The sequence below is a fragment of the Canis lupus genome, chromosome 23, assembly GCF_048164855.1.
Source record: "Canis lupus baileyi chromosome 23, mCanLup2.hap1, whole genome shotgun sequence".
NCBI classification, from domain to species: domain Eukaryota; kingdom Metazoa; phylum Chordata; class Mammalia; order Carnivora; family Canidae; genus Canis; species Canis lupus.
The window spans coordinates 49,351,898-49,373,966 of NC_132860.1; the positions used below are offsets into that span (position 1 = coordinate 49,351,898).

At 33.9% G+C, this 22,069-nt stretch overlaps 1 long non-coding RNA gene across 1 annotated transcript in view; it reads left to right on the forward strand.

Moving 5' to 3' along the window:
- The window catches only part of LOC140615614 (uncharacterized), a 58,708-nt gene extending 36,860 nt beyond the window's left edge, over positions 1-21,848 (forward strand). The window contains exons 2-4 of the long non-coding RNA XR_012016109.1: positions 19,067-19,182; positions 21,165-21,253; positions 21,499-21,848. This is a non-coding gene — a long non-coding RNA (uncharacterized lncRNA). The remainder of the gene's footprint in view (positions 1-19,066; positions 19,183-21,164; positions 21,254-21,498) is intronic.
- The last annotated feature ends 221 nt before the right edge of the window (positions 21,849-22,069 follow it).

Here is a 22,069-nt window from a genome sequence, read left to right on the forward strand (position 1 = left end):
TAAATAAAGGTGAAGTAAGTATACATTAAACATTTTACAGGAATAAAATTGTTTGGATATGTAGAGAAGAGCAAATGTAGAAGCCACATAATTCTTAAATTTGTGAATCAATTTATAAAGTAATGGCAAGTAGTTTTTACTATTATTATTATTATTATTTTATTATTATTATTTATATGAAGAAATGCTATACACACTTGTGAAGGAACAAAATATATAAAGCGAAGTAGTGAATATGCATATTATATCTAATTCAATTTAAGTGTAGTGAAGGAAAAAGATAGGAAAATAATTATGAATGGAAGTAATAAATACCAGCATTACAAATGACATATTACAATGATGTGATAGTTTGTTTATTTAATTGTAATTTAAATAAAGGAGGGAGTAGGGTGAAACTTAAAAGAGAAACATTTTCAAGACCATTTAGATATGACTTACAATTCAGTGGCTGACACTTGAAACTCTGTAGCTTTGGACAGTTTTTGAAATCCTCAGGTCTCGAGGTTAATTACACAATGATGATCAAGTCCCATCTATTTCATAACATTGTGAGGATTAAAGCATGCAAGTGTTTGGACTATAGTATATGGTAAATAAACTATTATGGATAATGATACAATAGAATAATAAATAGAGGTAAATTTAAAGCTAATAAATATAAAGAAAATAAGGGAAAATGTTACAAATAGTTAAGTATTCATAACTTAAAATACTGAAAGTATCAGTTTATTGCCTTGGAACTCCTAAAGTGTGAAGTCTTGAAGTTTAGGAAGTCCAATTAAAGAAGATAAATAATGATTATAACAAAGGAGTTGGATTGAAGATAGCATTATTTAAATCCCCATCTTAATGAAACACTCATGAATAGAAGTTAACCAATATTAACACATTTGCACTACTTTTACATATTTTAAGATGAACTGAAATTTTAAAATATTTTGCAAGACTGTATTTTCACTCTCTTCCACTTTGCATATGCTATTGTTAAAAAAACAAAACAAAACATTGTTTACTAAGGAACAGAACACTGAAAGTTAAAAACATGATTTTTGGTAAAATGAACAGTATATGTATTTTTTCTGTCTTCAACCTTGACAATAATTAATGCTCATAGCTGGAGTAGAAAAAGTTATTTTTCAGTGGAACCATTATTGATTTTTCTAGGGGATTCAGAGTGTTATTTTCAAGGGCTCATTGTCTTTTTTTTTTCCAAAAATCATACATAGATATATTCTAAATTTATGTTCCTTAACCTCTGTTTCTCTTTTACTGTTTAATGATTATTTGGTAACTCAGGTTGAAGTTCATGTCAGTGAGAAAACTACTCTTCAGATTTACATTGCAGCTACTTTTAACAATGTGTGACTCCAGAGTAGTACCAAACTAAATAATAGTATTTGCACTTGAAGATTTTTTAATATAGTACAAAAATAGTGTTTTATTGAAATAATAGATCACATTTGTGTCTCATTTTTTAAAATTTATTCATGAGAGAAACAGAGAGAGAGAGAGAGAGGCAGAGACACAGGCAGAAGGAGAAGCAGGCTCCACGCAGGAAGCCCAACGTGGGACTTGATCCTGGGCCTCCAGGATTATGCCCTGGGCTGAAGGCAGCGCTAAAGTGCTGAGCCACCCGGGCTGCCCTGTGTCTTAATTTTTAAAGACTATTTGGTAGAATTGTGGTCAGTATGTTAGACCAAGACAGTTGTTTTCTAAATCTCCATTTTACACACAGAAATTGACAAAATATAACAAACACTATGTTTAAAATAAGAATCAAGAGAAAACAGAAACAAGAAAGAGAAATCTCAGGTTCTAAGCATGAAGAGGAACATGTTTGTTGCAAACAACCAAACTATTGATATATAATAAATAATATCAATCAGTGTATAATAAAGAAACTAGATTGGGAAACAGATACATAGCTCTTCTACAGTGTAGACTGGAACTAAACCTCAGAAACCTAGAAAACTGTAAAGGCTGACCCACTACAAAAGGAAAAACAAAAGGATTAAAAATATTTGGCACACTGGTATAGGGATATTCAATAGACATAGTCAACTGATCTAGGGCTGTGCATGAAATAAGAGACACCTAAGAACAAAGAGTATCCTATTACCATTTCCTATAGTATACAAAAAATCTAAGCCAATAAATCAAAACAAAACTGGAGTGGGACATGCACAATAATTCAACCTGAAAAGTAATGTATTTACTACTTCAAATTGTATTCTTACAAGATGAACATGTCTTCATTTGTGGATACAACACTTTTTCATGTTAAAAACAACAATGGCAACAACAATAACATATATAGCTTTAGAAGCCTGCACACTTGCATAAGTCATGTATGAGAACATGTATGATAACATTTTTATTTTGATCAATGGTAACAACTAGAAGTAGTTCAAAATAAATCAAAAGTAAAATGTATATGCAAATTATCATTTATTCATCAAGAGATTACTGTGGAAAAACAAAAATATAAGCAATAATTTCAAGTAAAAACTCAGATTAATATTAAAAACATAATATTGAGGAAAAAAACCCATAATACAGAGAAAGACTACATACTATGAGAATCTAATTATATAAAGCTTTTTTTAATGGCAAAAGTAAATAATAGAGATTTATAATTGTGGGATACAATAGGGATGCATAGTTATGAGGTAAATTTTAAAGGGAATAAAGAAAATGGTTGCCACACAAGTGAGCTTGTGGTAACTCAGGAGAAAAAGATGTCACGATTGGGTTTGTAATAAAAAAATAAATATGAAAGGAAGTAACCTAGAGCTTATAAAGAGCAATGATGAAGCTTCTAAATAGGCACAATTTTACTGATTTCTTCTGCTGAGTACTACCAAAAGTCCTGAACATTATATAAGAAAAAAAATATAAGAAGATTCTTCAAAGGTGGAAAAAAGAAAGTATAGATGCTAGAGACATGGGGATGGGAGGAAAAGAAACAGATCACTGGGATGCCTGGGTAGCTCAGCGGTTGGGATGCCTGGGTAGCTCAGTGGTTGAGCATCTGCCTTTGGCTCAGGGCCTGATCCCAGGGTCCTGAGATCAAGTCCCATATTGGGCTCACTGCATGGACCCTGCTTCTTCTCCCTCTTCCTACATCTCTGCCTCTCTCTGTGTGTCTCTTGTGAATAAATAAATATATATTTTTTAAAAAGCAGATTACTTCTCTGGGTTTTATTTTTGTCTCATATATCCCAGACTTGTAGTTAAAGATATCTGCTACCTGGAAATGCCAACAAGCATAGATGAAAATATTGTCCAAAAAGAACTGTTCTCTTTAACCAAAGGAGCAGGTTACAAAAGGAGCTTGGCAGATCAGAAAAATTTTAGACAACTACCACAGAAAAATCTCTGGCCCCATTCCCACTTACCCAGCAAGTGAAGAACTTAGACTTTTGCCCTTGTAAGGCTATAAAGAGACGCTCAACCTCTGTGTGGGTGATGTTAGAGAAAGTCAGGTAGAAGCAGGAAATTTCATCCTTGTGGCTGATAACAAGCCCTTCCACCTACACTGGAGTCCCTGGATACCACGTCAGGAGACTAGACTTCTCCTCTCAGCAGCAATGAGGACCTTTCCACCTTTGATATCAATAAAAATTGAATGGGGAACTTGAACTTCTATTTATATCTGGCAGTAACAGGATGATTCCTCCTTTTCTCTTGACAGACTATTGTCAGAGAAAGCCAGCTTAAAAAAAAAAAAGTTTAAGTAAATTCAAGAATCTCATAACATAGAAGAATATGCCCAAGTGTCAATAAAAAAAATCATTCATCATACCAAGAACCAGAAAAGATCTAAAATTGAATGAAAAAAGAAAAGAAAGAGATGTCAACATTTAGATGACAGATTATGTTAGAACCATCAAATTAATATTTTAAAGGATCAGCAATAATAATTTTCCACCAGTCCATTATGAACATGCTTAAAACAAATGAAACAAAAATAACAACAAAAGTCTCACCAAAAAATGAAAGTCTCAGATAAAAATAGAAGACATAAAGAAGAACCAACTGGGGCTAAAAACAAGAATATATGGGTCAGTCTAGTTCACTGTGAGAATAGAAGCTAGAAAAAATAATTAATGAACTGGTAGAGAAAACAATAAGAAGATAAAACAAGAAGAGAAAACCTATTAAAAAAACAAAACAAGAAGTTAACAGAGTCTGAGGAACCTTTGGCACTATAAAAAATTATCTAATATTTGTATCACTGGAGTCCCAAATGATGAAGGGAAAGAATGTCAAGGTGAAAAATACTCAAAGAAATGATGGCTTAAAAAAAAAAAAAAAAGACAAAACTATCACGAGACAGAAATGTACAAATGAAAAAAAACTGAGAAAATCCTAATCTGAATAAACCTTATGAAACCCAAACCAAGAAACAGCATAATCAAATGTGTGTGTATGTTTGTGTTGTGTGTTTCTAAACAACAACAACAAAAAAGCATCCTGAAAACAAGAGACCTATGAGATCTTAGGAGAAAAATAATTTGGAAGACAGTGGATTTCTTACCAGAGATCATGGAACTCAGAAGTGGCACAATATCTTTCAAGTGCTAAAGGAAAAGAATTGTCAAGCAGAACTGATTTATTTTCTACAAAAAATATACTTCATCAGTGAAGGAGAAATTAAAACATTCTAGGTGAAGGAAAACAGACATAGGAAAACTTTTTATCACTTCCTGTTTGGAAAATTTTCCTTAGCCTACCTTTTAGCAAGGTCAGTTTATTTTGGGAAACCAGAAAGAAAAAAGAATACAATAAGCAAAACTGTCGATAAAATACAATAGGTTTTCTTTTTCAATTTCCTAATTTGTGTTTTTGAATAGTGAATTTATATTTTTATAGTTGGAGCAAAAAATGCAGCACTGTGTGAGGTGGTTTTATACAGAGAGGAAATATTTTAAAATTATATTATAAATGTGGTAAGGTAAAAGTATGTAGAAAAAGGTAAGGATTTTATAGTTCACTCAAATTGGTAAAGTGATGATGTTAGTAGACTGTGATAAGTTTTGTGTATATAATGAAATATTCAGAATAACCATTAAATATATATAATAAGAGATACACTAAAAGAAGTTAGATAAATTAAGATGGAATTCTAAAAAAAGTTCACATATGAAAGTAGATGAAAACAATCACAGTAAAAAATCAGAAAAAATATAAAATGACGGGCCTAATCTTCATATCAAAAATTGCATTAAATACAAATAGTATAGCTACACTAATTAATAGGTAGGAGTTCCAAGACGCCTGGGTGGCTGCGAAGTTTGAGCGTCTGCCTTTGGCTCAGGGCGTCATCCCGGGGTCCCAGGATCAAGTGCCGCATCAGGCTCCCTGCGAGGAGCCTGCTTCTCTCTCTGCCTGTGTCTCTGCCTCATTCTCTGCCTCTAATGAATAAATAAATAAATAAATAAATAAATAAATAAATAAATAAAATATTTAAAAAATAATAGACAGGAATTAGTAGAATATTTTTTAAATGACCCAGTTAGTAGCTGGAGCACCTAGGTGGTTCATAGGTCATAATCCCAGGGTCCTGTGACCCAGCTCCAGTCCTGTTCCCTACTTGTTGGGATGTCTGCTTCTCCTTTTTCCCCTTCCAGCACTCATGCTCTGTCTCTCAAATAAATAAATAAAATCTTTAACAAATAAACAAATAAACAAATGACCCAATTATATGCTCTATACAAAATACTAATTTCAATGATAAATTATAGGCACTTCATAGTTTACAACAGAAAAATATATCATGCAAATATTAATCAAATGAAAGTAGGAATGGCTACATTAATACCAAAAAAAAAGACTTTACTTAATACCAAAAAAAAAAGATTTACTTTATTACAAAAAGTAATAATAATGAGATAGAGAAAAACATTGTATAATGTTAAAAGGGTCAGCCTTGCCAGAAGACATAGAACTTCTAAAAATGTATGAACCAACCAATGCAACTGCAAAATGTATGAAGTAAAAGCTGATGGCACTAAAGGAAGAAATAGATACTTTTACAATTGGGGATATCAAGACTCTTCTCTCAATAACTGATAAAACAAATGGAAAATTTGCAAGTCTATTGAATAATTCAATATTACAATCAACCAATAGAATAAAATAGACCTTTATAGAACTCTCCACCTAGCCAACAGTAGAACACATATTTGTAGCACATATAATTGACAGATAATCTGGATATAGAAAATGTAAAGAATGCCTATGAAGGGCAAAAATTAAAAATGGATAGACATGATCAGCTTCCTCTGCAGTGAGATGTTATTTCATATTTGATAGATCCTTCTTGTTTTTTTAAAGCAAGAGTGCCATGTTTAGCAAAAATGTGGAACAAAGAATCACTTTTAAGTATAAGAATTCTAGAGGTACCATTTATTGAGTGTGAACAGAGGATGGAGTGGAAAGAAGACTGGAAAAGAGAGGTCGTGGTCAAATCACAAATGGCTTTAAATTATACTGGATTATATCCAAAGGCAATAAGAGGCAATGTGAGTATTTTAAGTAGGAAAATGGCATATTAGTTTTATGTTTGTAAAGAAAACAGGAGATGACTTAAAGGATAAATTAGACAAGGGCGGGAGAGGAGGCCAATGGTCAGCATTATAGTAAACAGGAGATATTTAAAAATGGAGAATAAGTTGTTATTACAAAAGCAATATTATTTTTAACACTTAAAGTTTTGAAACAGTTATAAAAATTTTATTACTAATTATAAATTTACATTACTATGTAAAAGGAGTAATGAAAAATCCCTAAAGCAATTTTAATCATGCTTATTTTCCAAAAATAAATTATTTGATTAGGACCTTGTTACTAATTTAATAATCTTCAATTGATGACTTATGGCCTAAAGGATTCTCTACCCAAGTACATAAAACACCAATTGTGAAATTAGTAATAACTTGATGATCAAGCAACAATTGTCTAAATTATAACATATAATAAATTTCCTAGATTAAGCCTATTATACTTTACATTATTTGTAAATTTTATTTTGAAACTATGAGTCATCTGCTTTAAACTATAAATCTTTTTAAGATGAATCCCCCCTCCAGATAGAATCTATGAATATAGGAGATAATATGAGAATTGGCTCCTTCTATTTTTATGAATAATAAAATTCAAAGTTAATTCCTTTAATTACCCAATATCCATGTGCTTTTCTTGTTCATGGAATCCTATTTGATGATAAGATTTTAGCAATATTTTAGAGGCTGCATGAAAAAAATAACTGAATAAAGCAGCAAAGAGAGCAAACAATGAGGAATTCTTATCTCCATATTCCTATTTTTCCATGTCACCATGTTAAGCATTTCGCCATCCTAAGCAGTTTGGTGTAGTTCTTTCTCTGCCTTATCATTTGACAAGCACGAGATGACTGTTACAGTTAGAGAAAACACATTTTCACTGACTGTGTTCAAAGCGTGGGTAAGCATGAGGAGGAACAAAAAAAGCATTCTCCTGCCATTCTTGTCTGCATTAGGGAAGAAAAGCATCTCTAAAGTTTTTGAGGCAGACTTTATTTACGTGTCATTGTCCATCCCTTGACCAATCTCTAGTGGAGGCATAAGGTCCATGATTGACTGAGGTTAATCATGATGTATCCCTTGACGCTGAACACCTACTTCTCAAACAAAATGAAAAGCATTTAGTTATCTACAATAGAAATGATATTGGCATGGAACAGGGAGGTTAACTAACATGTCCCAAAGGCCCATCTGTGTTACTTACTGTGCTATAAACTTTCTGTAGATTAAAGAGGGCAAATCTGGTACTTAAAAAAATTAGTATTGCTGCTATATATTGCTTCTTCTATTATCTTTAAGTGTTAACACCTTAACAATTCTGATATATTTAAATGTTCAAATGTTAATATTTTTAAAAACCTGAATTTAATAAACACAACATTTGTAAAGGGATGTTGAAAGAGCAGCAATATTTCAAAAGTTTCTGCATCTTAAATTAATTTAATCATTGTTTTAGAATTCATAGGTATTTGCAAGATATGAATTCAGGTACAGGTAAAAATTTTCAAGAAAATATGCCTAAGAGATGCATATTTATTGAGAACCAAATTTTCAAAATCTAAATTTCAGTACAAAGTTGTATAATGAAAAATAAATTTGAGGATAATATCATGAACTTAGGTGAAACAACCCTGACTAAAGCTTTTTTGTGTGTCCTATTTCTTCTTTCCTTTCTGATCTTTAGCTGTAGAGAATTTTATTCCTTTGTATTCCATAGCTCATAGCACTCTGTATTCATATGTCCACTGAAAGTTATCCCTTTTGTATTTTATTTACTTAGTTTTATACTGTTCCATTTCATTTTATTGCGTTTTAATTTCCCTTTTCTTCTGGTCTTCTTCTCTGTACTCTTCCATTCCCACATGGATCTATTCTCCTTGCCTAAGTTAAATGGAAAATATGATGAAAGTGTATGAAATATAGACTGGTGTTGAGTAAAATGTGTTTTGATTTGCAGACATGATACTTAAATATGAATCATATTATTTTATTACCCTTTTGTTCTCAGCACCAATGTTTCAAGATAGAGCCATGATTCTTTATGCTTCTAAGTTGTTGCTTCTTCCTGCTCAGGAGTATTCCACTCACATTCTACTTAAGCATTCTTCATGTGATGTTCAGTTTTGAAATCTGTGATTACTCATTGTTATAAAGAGTAATGATGTGATGTGCCTTTACACAAGTAAGTTTTTTTTTTCATTTATTCTCACCACCAATATATTGTGAGATATCTTTCTAGGGGTTTAGAAGATGGAATTTAATACAGAAAATTAGGTTAACAAAACTCTTGGAAGGTCTTGAGTAATCATATAAGGAAAGACTGCTGTTACTCTCAGATTCTCTCTTGGCTTCCATGGCATCAAGAAAATGAAGATCTGAAAAAGAAGAAGAGGAGAAGGAGAAGGAGAAGGAGAAGGAGGAGGAGGAGGAGGAGGAGGAGGAGGAGGAGAGAAAAAGAGCTGAGGATCTGAAACTACCTCTAATGATCATGGGTAGGTGACTCACAGAAGGACATCTCAATCTGCTGAAAAACCTCATATCTGCTGAGTCCAATACCATTGTCTATTGTCACAATAGCTGTTTCTACCTTCCAAATCTCATGCTACTGCTTCTTGTTGGAGGAAACATATATGGGACAATACAGAAGAGATTGGAGATTACAATTTATTTCCAAATATGAGTATCGAGCATATCAGGTTTCAGCATCCATAGTTTAGATAAATATTGCTTTACTGAAGTCTACAAATGGTTGGTCATCTTATATGATAATCTTAGTAAAAGCCTGAAGTTCATCTCACTATATCCTTGTCTTTTACTTGAAATGACACACATTTCTGTGTACATGAAACTAGGATCTCACAAATGTTTTTCATCTTTATTTCTCTAATTTCTAGAAGTTAAGAGTATCTATTCAAATGCTTATTAGCCACCCAGGCTTATATTTTTAACTACTCATTAATATGTATTGGTTATCTTCTCTTGGTTTTCCTAGTTATTTTTATTTAATTTAGATATTCTTAGTATTTTTTAGATATCCACCCTTGGTCATTTTGGATGTCATAAAGATCTTATCTCGTCACATTTGATTCTTAATATCAATTAACACCTATGTTATAGAAATCATCATTAATCTTAAGATTTATAACTTTCATGTCTTTAAAAAAATTACTTCCCTAGCCTTTTATATATAGACCCTCACATTTTATTCAATTAATTATGTTTACCTTTAAGGAACTTTCATTACTATGTTGCTTGATATTGTGAATTTGAATAAATATACATTAAAACTGGTTTCTTACTCTGTCCAGCAATAATATCTTTTATGTAACTGAATCAGTAGACATTGCTTATATTGTCATGGTAGAGTTTTACTGTGTTTTCTGAAATTTCTGATCTTTGTTTATAAATTCATTTAAGCTTGTTTAATGCTTCTTGGCATATTTCTAAATAATAATCTAGAAACAGATATGCTGGGCTACAGATTGATCTGCTGAGCTCAAAACTGAGGGTCCTTTCTCTGCATTCTGTATGTTTCATTAATCCATAAAATAAGGAAATGCCCACCAATCTTCTTTTGTATGGAGAGGAGTAAGTTTATAAGGGAGGTATGAGCTAAAAAATAAACTCTCCCCGGGGGGACAGAGATAGAGATGTCATGTTATTTCTTGATAATGTCAATAGTAAACTACTCCTCTACTCACCACTCCTTCATAAAATACAGCATCTTGGGGCTGAAAGATTTAGTTACTGTTTAAAGTATCTGCAATCTCAGTTGTACGCTGATCAATCTTTCAGAATAGCTATGAATCTAGAATAAAATAAAATATTTCTATAAAAAAGTTGAAATAACCATGAATTCAGGGACAGAAGTAAAGTTGAAATAGTGTTTTTTTATTTTATTTTATATTATATTTTAGAATTCTTTAAATTGCTTTTACAACAGAGAAGAAAAAATATATGTATTTTCTACCCTTTCCACCTCTCCACCCTATTCACTACAGATATTATCTCTGTAATGAAATCATCTGGTATTTGTCTTTCTCTGACTGACTTATTTCACTTCTACTGTCTAGCTCCAACCACGTCACAGCAAATGGCAAGATTTCAATCTCTTAGTGGCTAAACAATATTCCATTGTATATATACACCACATCTTCTTTATCCATTCATCTATTGATGGACACTTGGGCTGCTTCCATAATTTGGTTATTGTAAATAATGCTGCAATAAACATTGGGGCGCATGTATCCCTTTGAATTAGTGTTTTTGTATCCTTTGGGTAAATACCTAGTAGTGTGAATATTGGATCATTGGGTAATACTATTTTTAACTTTTTGAGGAATCTCCATATTGTTTTCCATAGTGGCTGCAAAGCACACAGCACTTCTACTTCATGATATTTTCAAGATCTTTATTAATAAAAAATAAATGCATGAAAATAATTAATTAAAAACCTTAAAAATCACAGTGATTTTAAGAGTATGATATAGAGACATGGTACCTATGGCAGAGTAAGCATGTTTTTGTCCTTTGAAAATGTATAAAATGAAATGTTGCAAAACAAACTTTCCCCAAAGTATACATAACTCAGAAAATATTAATAAGCTCATCACTGTGCCAATCTGATACCAAATCACTAAGTTTATTTAGTGCTTATAATATAGTGTTACATTGATTTAATGATGCTATTAGTGATATTTGCAGTGATTGGACTGGCATAAACAATTAGTACTTAGGATACTGTTTCTCGATAGAAAAAAACACGCAATTCTACTAATTGCCTCTAGTTCTGCTTTTATTGACTGCACACTTTGTACATGCTAATAATCTTATTATCAGCTGTTGCTGAGTTAATTAAAAGTCATGTCTACAAGCTTAAATCAAAATAAAAATACTGCTCAGCTTTTTATATATTAAATACAAATTTTGGAGACCATATTTAAATATTCATCTTCAGAAAATGCAAGAGAATTAAAAGATGCATATGCCAGATTAATTTATGACAAGCTCAAAAGTTGTAAAAATACATTTGCATTCATATCATAATAGTTAAGAATCATACCAGTCCTTTGGTTAGTAAAAATCTGCTAAGATTTCAGAAAAGCATTGTTCATTCTTTGAATAAAGGAATGTATCCCAAAAAGACTTTCTGTTTGCCTTTTTTTCTGAAAACAGCTGCTACATTTTCATTTGTTCTTCAAGTCTCAAAATTAACCTGAAATACATTTTCTTTTTTGTTGGTATTTTACTATTTCAGATTCTAATAAATAATTTCTAAGTAAATGGTACAGACTGAGTGGAGAACTCTTGCTTTTCTTTTGTTCATTCCTTAGAGAGGAATTATATAAGACATCATATGTGTATCTAGGAACAGTGACTTGAATTTTTATCCTTTATTATTATAATCCATAATTAGTGACAATGTTCATATACTGGATGTTATTTTATAATTATGAATGTCACAATGTATTTCAGTTACTTTCATTTGTGTTATTCATAAATAAATAAAGATATTAGGTATTCACTAATCTTAACTGAAATTTTTAAAATTTTATTTATTTATTCATGAGAGACACACACACACACAGAGAGAGAGAGAGAGAGAGAGAGGCAGAGACATAGGCAGAGGAGGGAGAAGCAGGCTCCATGCAGGGGGCCCAATGTGGGACTCCATCCCGGGACTCTAGGATCACACCCTGGGCGGAAGGCAGACAGTCAACTCAACCCTTGAGCCACCCCCGCATCCCTTAACTGTTTTTTTTTTTTTTTTTTTTAAGGAGAATCACTTAATTGGGACCAATCTAAATGAGCAAGTTTTCCAATGCTTTTAATTTATTCCGTAAGCATAGAAGCTATTTACATTTTTTCAATTGGGAATTGATATGTTATATTACTGTAAAATATTGCACACATTGCAGTACTCTCCATGTTATTGTGTGCTTTTTGTTTAAGAATAAAATAGTTCTGGGACACCTGGGTGACTCAGCGGTTGGGTGCCTGCCTTCAGCTCAGGTTGTGATCCCGGGATCCGGGATCGAGTCCCACAACGGGTTCCCTGTAAGACACCTGTTTCTCCCTCTGCCTATGTCTCTGCCTCTCTACCTTGTTCTCTCAGTCTGTGTCTATCATTAATAAATAAATAAATAAAATCTTAAAAAATAAGAATAAATTGTCCTTAAAATTCAAGAGTAAAATGTTATTATACATGTATATGGGTATATACAAAATATTTATATCTAAATTATATACGGATTAGATACCAGTGATTGAATTCCTAAAATCTAATTTTCTTTCTAACAACAATAGCAACTACAGCAGAAAAGAATAAGATTATATGTTTGAGAAATATCTCTGCAGGAAAAAAAATAATATTGACAAACAAAAACCTTAACTAAAACAAAAACAAATTAGGACTATTGTCTTCAAATTAAATTCAGCCAAATAAGGAAAGTTATACCAGGTGAAACTTTTTAAAATCTTTCTCTATGCTTGTATTTCACTAAAACAAACATCTTCTTGATTCCTTATCCTAGAAGTCTCTGGATGTACCTTGCCACATTTCTAGTCTCTATTTTTATGATTCATGGATACAAATATCATAATAGTTCCCTAACTGATTTCACTGATTCAAGCATATTCATCTACAGAATTATCTTCTCCTGATCAAACCTTTTCAATGATTCCAGTTCCTTAAGATGATATGTAAGTATTTTCCTAATGGAACTGCTACTAACCCCGACATCTCCTGCTCTGTACTTTCTAGGGGTTGCAGGATCTATCCATACTCATGAATTTTAATGAATTTCTGCAAAACATGAAACAGCACACTGTGCTGCTGTCACAGGGCTATACAGGTATAGATATTGATATAAATATCAATATAGATGTCATATAAATACAGACAGATACTGAAAGATATGGATATGTGTATAGATATAGATATAGGTGTTGAAAGGAAGCAGACACGCACATGAGAAAATGCTCCGCATCACTTGCCATCGGGGAAATACAAATCAAAACCACAATGAGATCCCACCTCACACCAGTGAGAATGGGAAAATTAAGAAGGCAGGAAACCACAAATGTTGGAGAGGATGCGGAGAAAAGGGAACCCTCTTGCACTGTTGGTGGGAATGTGAACTGGTGCAGCCACTCTGGAAAACTGTGTGGAGGTTCCTCAAAGAGTTAAAAATAGACCTGCCCTACGACCCAGCAATTGCACTGTTGGGGATTTACCCCAAAGATACAGATGCAGTGAAACGCCGGGACACCTGCACCCCGATGTTTCTAGCAGCAATGTCCGCAATAGCCAAACTGTGGAAGGAGCCTCGGTGTCCATCGAAAGATGAATGGATAAAGAAGATGTGGTCTCTGTATACAATGGAATATTCCTCAGCCATTAGAAATGACAAATACCCACCAGTTGCTTCCACGTGGATGGAACTGGAGGGTATTATGCTGAGTGAAATGAGTCAATTGGAGAAGGACAAACATTATATGTTCTCATTCATTTGGGGAATATGAATAATAGTGAAAAGGAATAGAAGGGAAGGGAGAAGAAATGGGTAGGAAATATCAGAAAGGGAGACAGAACATAAAGACTCCTAACTCTGGGAAACGAACTAGGGGTGGTGGAAGGGGAGGAGGGCAGGGAGTGGGGGTGAATGGGTGACGGGCACTGAGGGGGGCACTTGACGGGATGAGCACTGGGTGTTATTCTGTATGTTGGCAAATTGAACACCAATAAAAATAAATTTATTATTAAAAAAATAAAAAAGAAAAAAAGAAAGGAAGCAGAATTTTGGATGCAAAATATGTATCTTTGGCATAAAGATTATCCTGACCTGGTTATTTTTAAGAAATTGTAGACACAGCAGAAGTTCTGGAAACTGAGCAGAAGTTACCCTTTTGCAAAACATTTACATTTATAGGGACGTCTCTATTTGTAAGAGTGCCTCTCTCACCAGGAAGAGGAGGATATCCAATTCTCTGAAAACTGTTATCAATGGTGAAGACATGGACTTCAATCTGCTTCACCATTTTACTCTAGTTTACTGTGTTTTTCCTCCTATAAGTTACCTTCTTTTGCCTTTAGCAGAAAATGGTATTTCATGTGATGGCTTCAACCATTTTGGGGAGTTACTCAGTTTTCCTAGGTATTTCCAAAGTGTACAGGAGATATATAGGTTATCAAATTTCTGTTTTTTTCCCCCTCTTAATCTGTCCTTTTATTACACGGTGTCTCAGCCAAAACCTAGAAGGGTAGAGAGAGAATGATTTTTCCTCCTTCACAATATGTGGATGTGGATATAGATATAGTTGTAGACATAGATGTTTTTAATCACCTCTGGCCAATTCTCCCACTCACTCTTCTCAACCGTTTCAGATGCATGTCCTTGGTGAAGGACTCCCATCAAGACACAGAGACATGTTCTCTCATGCTTTTCTACAGAATCCTGGATATATCTCTGTTAAAGCACTATGGACATTGCATTTGTAACCTAGGTTCCTTGGCAACTACAGGCTCCTTGGGAGTAGAGATGGTACCCCTTGGTATACTACACAGTGTCACATACTCAGCAATGAAAACATTTATTAAAACAATGCGTAAATAAAAACAATTACAATTTGTATTTATTATCACATCAATCTACCAGGTGAAGAGAAAGAAATTTAATTTTAAATACACTTATATAGGTAGCAGTAGCACAAAACAACTTCAAATTAGGAACCCTGTAAATAAAAATGCATTTCAGAACTCTTTCCTTAAAGAATACTTAACACGCAAAAAAAATCAATCCCCAAGAAGGATATAGAAAGAGTAAATATTTACTCATACAAAGTATAATTCAAGCAACACTTGGAACACTCCTCTTTCCCCTTATTTTTAATCTATTAACTAATAAGTCTGTTACATATTAAGAAGGCTTTATAAGTGAAAATTTAATTGTTGTTAAAAATCCAAATTGCTCTGAGGTTTTAACAATAACCTGTTTTGAGTTTGTTTGAACTTCTTCATATGAACTGAAGATCCTTATTTGGAAGCATGATTTTTTTTACAGGAAATAATCATAACACTGGTTTATGATGGGAGCAAACCAATGAAACTTCAAATTTAGGTATGTAGGGAAACATAAACTTGAAATACTTGGCCGTTCTACTAGAGTCAGTTCCACCCTCAGTAAGCAGGACAGTAGCCCCACTAAAAAGACAAACCCAGCTATGGTATCAGAAAGAACGTGTCCTGATATTGTATGGCATGTTAACTGTTTTCAAAAAATATTTCCTGTGCTTCATTTAAAAAAAAAAAACACTTGTGTACACAATTTACAGTAAAGATTTAGTGAGAAAATGTACAAATGTGTTTTATTCAATATAGAATATATCAAAGTCAATAATTTAGACTTTAAAAAGAAAATGCATTTCCATTCTGTCACAAAGAGCATATTTTCATTTTGAAGTAACTAACAATGAGAACAAATCAGAATAAGATATGTGTTTATATCAATCAGTATAAGAGAATCAGAGGAGTTGGAAATCTAATTCAGGTCATATGGGAATACAGGTAAAGAAAAGTAAAACAGGGAAGGAGAAATAAGCAATCCCGTGTGGTGTGGAGAAGATGAGAACACAGCAGCTTGCTCAACTTAGAGACCCATCATGTGTGCCCTCTGCTTTCCCAGGAGAACACGTTTAAGGGCAAAGACCATCCTGGAAGCAGACATGGTGGTCTAGAGTGGAAACCGCTCTACTGTTTCAATCCTCCCAATGAATTCTCCACAAATCTGGGAATCATATTCTTTTTGCCCTTATTAAGAGAGTAATTCTTTGGTCAGCAAACAAGACTTTTCCCATTATTCATCTAATATTGTAAAAGTTCTAATTTAATGATTTGTCTATTAAAGTTTTTTAAATAATAAACTTATTTTTATTGGTGTTCAATTTGCCAACATACAGAATAACACCCATTGCGCATCCGTCAAGTGCCCCCCTCAGTGCCCATCACACATTCACCCCCACTCCCTGCCCTCCTCCCCTTCCACCACCCCTAGTTCGTTTCCCAGAGTCAGGAGTCTCTAATGTTCTGTCTCCCTTTCTGATATTTCCTACCCATTTCTTCTCCCTTCCCTTCTATTCCCTTTCACTATTATTTATATTCCCCAAATGAATGAGAACATATAATGTTTGTCCTTCTCCAATTGACTCATTTCACTCAGCATAATACCCTCCAGTTCCATCCACGTTGAAGCAACTGGTGGGTATTTGTCATTTCTAATGGCTGAGTAATATTCCATTGTATACATAAACCACATCTTCTTTATCCATTCATCTTTCGATGGACACCGAGGCTCCTTCCACAGTTTGGCTATTGTGGACATTGCTGCTAGAAATATCGGGGTGCAGGTGTCCTGGCGTTTCATTGCATCTGTATCTTTGGGGTAAATCCCCAGCAGTGCAATTTCTGGGTCGTAGGGCAGGTCTATTTTTAACTCTTTGAGGAACCTCTACACAGTTTTCCAGAGTGGCTGCACCAGTTCACATTCCCACCAACAGTGCAAGAGGGTTCCCTTTTCTCCGCATCCTCTCCAACATTTATGGTTTCCTGCCTTCTTAATTTTCCCATTCTCACTGGTGTGAGGTGGGATCTCATTGTGGTTTTGATTTGTATTTCCCAGATGGCAAGTGATGCAGAGCATTTTCTCATGTGCGTGTTGGCCATGTCTATGTCTTCCTTTGTGAGATTTCTGTTCATGTCTTTTGCCCATTTCATGATTGGATTCTTTGTTTCTTTGGTGTTGAGTTTAATAAGTTCCTTATAGATCTTGGAAACTAGCCCTTTATCTGATACGTCATTTGCAATTATCTTCTCCCATTCTGTAGGTTGTCTTTTAGTTTTGTTGACTGGGATGTCCACTCTCACCACTGCTGTTCAACATAGTACTGGAAGTCCTAGCCTCAGCAATCAGACAACAAAAAGACATTAAAGGCATTCAAATTGGCAAAGAAGAACTCAAACTCTCCCTCTTCACCGATGACATGATACTCTACATAGAAAACCCAAAAGCCTCCACCCCAAGATTGCTAGAACTCATACAGCAATTTGGCAGCATGGCAGGATACAAAATCAATGCCCAGAAGTCAGTGGCATGTCTATACACTAACAATGAGACTGAAGAAAGAGAAATTAAGGAGTCAATCCCATTTACAATTGCACCCCAAAGCATAAGATACCTAGGAATAAACCTAACCAAAGAGGTAAAGGATCTATACCCTAAAAACTAAAGAACACTTCTGAAAGAAATTGAGGAAGACGCAAAGAGATGGACAAATATTCCATGCTCATGGATTGGCAGAATTAATATTGTGAAAATGTCAATGTTACCCAGGGCAATTTACACGTTTAATGCAATCCCTATCAAAATACCATGGACTTTCTTCAGAGTTAGAACAAATTATTTTAAGATTTGTGTGGAACCAGAAAAGACCCCGAATAGTCAGGGGAATTTTAAAAAAGAAAACCATAGCTGGGGGCATCACAATGCCAGATCTCAGGTTGTACTACAAAGCTGTGGTCATCAAGACAGTGTGGTTGTGGTAGTGGCACAAAAACAGACACATAGATCAATGGAACAGAATAGAGAACCCAGAAGTGGACCCTGAACTTTATGGTCAACTAATATTCGATAAAGGAGGAAAGACTATCCATTGGAAGAAAGACAGTCTCTTCAATAAATGGTGCTGGGAAAATGGGACATCCACATGCAGAAGAATGAAACTAGACCACTCTCTTGCACCATACACAAAGATAAACTCAAAATGGATGAAAGATCTAAATGTGAGACAAGATTCCATCAAAATCCTAGAGGAGAACACAGGCAACACCCTTTATGAACTCGGCCACTGTAACTTCTTACAAGATACATCCACGAAGGCAAAAGAAACAAAAGCAAAATTGAACTATTGGGACTTCATCAAGATAAGAAGCTTTGCACATATTAAAGTTTTTAAACTTGTAGTCAAACATGCAATTTTCAGTAATACTAATAGCTCCTTATACACAAATTGTGCTGATCCCACTGTAAAATGACCGTACTCCCTACCATTCCGGGCTCGTCCTTATTGTCAGCATTATCCTAAGGCTTGCTATGAGTACAGAGCACTACTGCTGTCATTTTTCAGCAAACACTGTCAATTTTTTTGTATTGTCTCATATTGTTTTCCAGTGAGTTTTTATATGATTTCTTCTGCTGCTGGTTTCTTATCAGTATTTGCTACCTACTCAGCAGCTATCATCTAGCACAAGCCTCAGCTAACATGATGCCACCCTGTTCAACCTTTTAGCTTTCCCTGGAACTTTCCAACATAGACTCCTTTTACTTTACTACAAAACTGTCAGCCCTTTGTAAGCTAATAATTAATAACCAATTAATATTTGATAATAAAGTTGCCTTATATTATAGTTTGCCAACTGAAGTAATTTATTTTCGCCTCTTTAGGAAGATCTCTTCACCAATTGAAAACTGACAACAACTTCACACAGTGTATGATTTTCTCCTTTCACGTAAAGTATGTGCATGTACGCAAATGATGTGGCACAGGAAATAATGAAAAGGTATACAAAAGTGGTGACATGTTGCTATTCTACGCCTATTAACGTTTCCATGTTAAGCGAGCCTGGGAGCCTTATGAGAAAGGTGCTATTTTTTAAAAGTTTATTTATTTATTTATTCATGAGAGACACAGAGAGAGAGAGAGACAGAGAGAGGCAGAGACACAACACAGGCAGAGGGATAAGCAGGCTCCATGCAGAGAGCCCAATATGGGATTCGATCCTGGGTCTCCAGGATTACGCCCTGGGCTGAAGGCAGGCGCTGAACAGCTGAGCCACTCGGGCTGCCCAGAAAGGTGCTATTTGCATAAAATATTGTTGTTGTATCTATACTTGCATAGCTTATAAATTAGATCTTAAAATTTCAGAGACACAAAGCAAGTGTTTACCATTGTCAGCAGCGAAGTCAGCGTAGCTATTTCAATGGGGGCCTCCTCTCTTACCATAACAGTTTCCAGCAGAGTCCTGAGCCCTTCATTATTACCAGTTAGGAGGGGCAGAGCAATGGATGGTGGTAGGTCAGATAGAAAGAATACAACCCCATTTCCGGATGCCAGACTAAGCCCCACATGGTGACAGGAAAATTAAAAAAAAATTTTTTTAATTTATGAAGAGAGAAAGCCAGATATAAATAGGATTAATGGCAAAAAGAAAAAAAATGAACCTTAAAATATAACCTCTTCTGAACAAAACACATTTATTGTTAAGACTATGTATTTTCCTCCAAAATCACGGGTTGTTAATATGTCATTTAGCATCTTGAATCTGGTATTGTCCAGGCAAAATGTTAGAATTAGAGAATATATAGTTCTACTTTTTTGAAGTATATGAAAAACGTTTTGTTAAAACCTCATATTTAAATTTACTCATCTCATACAATGCTAGACTAGTGATTTCTTAATAAATATTACTTGAATGAATCATATGTCCCAGAGAATATACAAAATGCCATAAACTGTCAATGAATAGCTTGAATACGGTATTTTATCTTGCTGTATACTTGTGCTAAAATTATTTTCCGACTCTGTATATGAGATCTGTTCTCTGCATCTGGTACCCAACACTTTGTTTTGTAATGATTTGATTGATTTACTCTAATCAAAACAGGGATTGGTTTAGTGAACTGGTTAAGAACAGTCACTGGAGGCAGAACTCTTGAATTTGAGTTTCAGCTAGACCATTAGGATAAAATGGAACAATTCATCTAAAGTATACCCATTTCAATGTCTAGTGTATATTTCATCCTCAACAACTGTTAATAGCTCTTATTTTGCCTCATAGTGCAAGATCACCTATTAAACATTTGACATTTTACAACTTGCTGATGTGTTTATTATATGTTTATGTTAAATTGTATATACAACTCTTCTTAGAGCGCCAATCGCTAATTTGGGAGTTCCTCTCTGTTCCTAAGAAAAGGAAATCCCTGGGACAGAACCTAAATGACATTCCTAATTGGAACATGAGTACCATCTACTGGTCACATTTGCTAACAACAGGCTTGTTGGTGAACAGAAAAGTGAAAATACTCTGTGTCTGCTTCACCACCGCGCAGTGTCTTGGAATGAATCTCAGATAAGCAAATGAGGTTTCCTGTAAGTACACTACTCAACCAATAAAAAATTTAAACACAGAATTTCAACAGACTTTGTAGACAATTTAGTTCCTGGTCCACAGGAAGCATACAGTCTAGCTCTCTATATAAAGACCTACATAAACTTCTTAAGCTGGGTTATAAATAAGAATTAGGAAAAAAATGAGTACAGTTGTAAATGAGACCATGGAGGACTGAAATAGAAAGATTTTACTTTGGATAGTAAAATTATTTTGAAGAAAGATTATTCTGATTTAGCAAAAAGTCAAATAAAGGTCAAATTAATGTACCTGTAAGACTAGAAAGAGATGGAAAATGATCAAAATACAATTCCTTTAAAATAAGATAACAAATTCAAACATAAGAAGTCATTTGAGATTTTTTATTCCAGGTTGAAAAGGTTGGTGTATGAAGAGAGAATACTTGGAGACATACCTGCTCATGAACAAATGAATCTTAGGTTTTGTTTCTTTACAGAAAGTAAGTATTTAGATATCTATAAAAGTAAGTCTATTAAAACTCATAGGCATCCTTATATTGACGATATATCCAGGGAAAAATGCAAGTGCTTATCTGACAAGCTACTGGATAGTAATAAATAAACTTTACTTTTATATTTTTTTTTTTTTTAATAAACTTTACTTTTAAATTAGTAAGATTTCAACTCTTACTCTTGTTTTGTAAAATTTTAGTTTAACTAATAGTGTTTTTTGTTCTTTCCTAAGGAAAAACACTTTTTGTTAGAACAAGATATCACAGAGGATGAACACCAAGAGGAGGCCAGTCATATGCTTGGCTTCCTTAGGCAAACGTTGGCTCAAACACCAAAATAGTCAAATCAGAGCTCTTCTTTCAGACCTCTTAACGCTTTGGTTGCAGATGTTATCAAGACATCCACAAAGTAGGCTATGTTCTTTAGTATTGGTTACAGAAGCAGATGTTAAATTAATTAAGTCAGTATATTTTCCAAGTCTGATTAAGATATGTTTATTTCTGCTTTCACAAAACAGCTGTGATGTAAGTACTAAAACTGGTGTTGTAAGAAACCCAAAATAAAATTAAAATCATTGTATGTTGTCCAGTTCAAGTAAAAGTTTACTTTTGGATTTTCATGTTTTAGCTATATTTACAGGGAATACAGGTTTATATTGACAGTGAAGATTAATTTCTAAGTACTTTCATGTTCACTTTTTTTAAACATATAATGTAGAGAATTAAAACATCAAAACAGAAAAATACAAATGCTGAAAGTGGCTACAATAAGCAAAGCAGGTTACTCAAGAAAACATTGTACTT